At 61.7% G+C, this 2,332-nt stretch overlaps 1 long non-coding RNA gene across 1 annotated transcript; it reads left to right on the top strand.

Moving 5' to 3' along the window:
- Positions 1-351: 351 nt before the first annotated feature.
- Positions 352-2,332, top strand: LOC133209796 (uncharacterized). The gene is made up of 5 exons (XR_009724769.1): positions 352-486; positions 682-772; positions 1,668-1,745; positions 1,943-1,990; positions 2,245-2,332. It is a non-coding gene; the product is annotated as an uncharacterized LOC133209796 (long non-coding RNA).

Below are 2,332 nucleotides of genomic sequence, written 5' to 3'. Positions count from 1 at the left end.
TAAGTGTAGCAAGGGGAAGGTGGTCCCTAGTGGGGAGGGGGGGTTGCCCCATAGGAGGGTATTGATCCCATAGAGGATGGCTCTGCCCCATAGAGGGGGTTAGGGTGTGGGTATGTGCCCCATAGAGGATGGTTCTGCCCCATAGAGGGGTTAGGGTGTGGGTATGTGCCCCATAGAGGATGGTTCTGTCCCATAGAGGGGGTTAGGGTGTGGGTATGTGCCCCATAGAGGATAGTTCTGCCCCATAGAGGGGTTAGGGTGTGGGTATGTGCCCCATAGAGGATGGCTCTGCCCCATAGAGGGGTTAGGGTGTGGGTATGTGCCCCATAGAGGATGGCTCTGCCCCATAGAGGGGTTAGGGTGTAGGTATGTGCCCCATAGAGGATAGCTCTGCCCCATAGCAGGAACTGGGGGGTGCCTGACTTCCCCTTTCCCCCCCCCAGGCTGGACCAGGATGGTGCTGACCTGCTGGGGCAGCTGCTGCAGGTGAGGTTGGGGAGGGGACGTGGCCACCCACAGCCCTGCCCCTTCCCCCCACAAACCCCACCCCTTTAACCACCCCCCCCCCCACATAGACCCAACCATTGCATGCACAGAGGGGGGGGAGAGTTTGGTGGGGCCACGCCCACAATGGGGCGTGTCCTCCTCTCGATGGGCGTGTCCTAATGTGGGCGGGGGCAGTTCGAGGGGCGGCGGCGGCTGCCGGCAGCTGAGGCCATGGCGCATCCGTTCTTCGCCTGCCTGGGGCCCCGCGTCACCACCCTGCCCGACAGTGAGTGGTTGGGTCCGGGGGGGGGGGGGGCGGAGCCTAAAGGGGGCGGAGCCTAAAGGGGGCGGGGCTTAAAGGAGGCGGGGCTTAGACTGGGAAGGATTCAATGGGGGTTGTGGGCAGGGCTTCAAGGGGGTGTGGGTGTGATTGGGGGATGTCCAATGGGTTAAAGTGGGAGGGGTTTAAGTGGGGTTGAGGGCGGGGCTTTGGGGGGGTGTGGTGTCAGGGTACGGGAAAGTGGGCGGGGTCTAAGGGCTTAAAGGGGGCGGGGCATAGAGTGGGAAGCGTTCAATGGGAGTTGTTGGAATGGCTTCAGGAAGGGGGCGTGGCTTCCAGGACAGATCTGAGAGGGGGTGTGGCTTTGTGCAATGCCCAATGGCTCAAAGTGGGAGGGGTTTAAGTAGGGTTGAGGGCGGGGCTTCAGGGGTTATGGCATTGGCGTAAAGTGGGCGGGGTCTAAGGGCTTACAGGGGGCGTGGCTTAAAGGAGGAGGGGCTTAGAGTGGGAAGGGTTCAATGGGGTTGTGGGAGTGGCTTCGGGGGGGCGTGGTTTCGAAATGGGGCCTTGAGGGGGCGTGGCTTTGGGCGATGGGTTAAAGTAGGAGGGGTTTTAAGTGGGGTTGTGGGCGGGGCTTAAAGGGGGCGTGGCTTTGGGCTGTGTCCAATGGCTTTGAAGTGGGAGGGGTTTAAGTGGGGTTGTGGGTGGTGTTTCAGGGGGCGGGGCTTGGTGGGGGTGTGGCCTGTGTGGGTGGAATCTTGGAGCAGGGGGTGGATCCCATTGGTTGGGGCTGGGGAGCATTGGGCCAGGCTTAAGTGTGGGTGGGAGGGGAGGTCCTTTATGGGCGTGGCTTGTGTTTGGCCACACCCCTTATGCAAATCCCCCCCCCCCCCATATGCAGCCACCTCCATCTTCGCGCTGAAGGAGATCCAGCTGCAGAAGGAGCCAGGGCTGCGCTCGGCCACGCTGCCCCCCCCAGGTCAGCACCCCCAAAATGGGGACCCCCCCCTTCCCCCCCAAACCCAGACTCCCCCTTCAGCATCCAGGACCCTTCCAAAACTGGATCCCCCCCAAAACTATGCCCCACCCCCCCCATCCCCCCCCCACATTTCTGGGGGGATCCTTCCTATTTTTGGGGTTTCCCCTAAGCCCCCCCCCTTTTTTGATCCCCCACAGGTTCCTCTGCCTTCCGGGTGCTTGACACTGAGTTCTGACACTGAGCAGGTAAGGGACCCCCAACATCTCGGTGCCCCCCCCCCCTCCATGGACCCCCCCAATAGATTAAACCTGGGGTGCAAACCCCCCAAAAAGGAAGAAGATTCCCCAAAAGATGGGGAAACAGCCCCAAAAATGAGCCTTTCCCCCCCACAAAGTGGGGGGAGCCCTAAAATAGGGGGGAGGGGATGACTCTCCAAGGGGGGAGGTGTGGAATTAAGTTTTAGGGGGCCCCCCCCCTTAACCCTTTCCTCTCCCCACAGCCCTTGGATCGCTGCTGCAACGCCATGGGACCCCCCCCAACACTGGGGGGGCAGGGGGGATGTTGACCCCCAAAGCTGGGGCATATCT

The sequence above is a fragment of the Neopsephotus bourkii genome, unplaced genomic scaffold (assembly GCF_033783945.1).
Source record: "Neopsephotus bourkii isolate Nb327-2 ecotype Australia unplaced genomic scaffold, CSIRO-AGI_Nbou_v1 NB_365, whole genome shotgun sequence".
NCBI classification, from domain to species: Eukaryota; Metazoa; Chordata; class Aves; order Psittaciformes; family Psittacidae; genus Neopsephotus; species Neopsephotus bourkii.
This window is presented reverse-complemented; position numbering and strand designations above follow the sequence as displayed.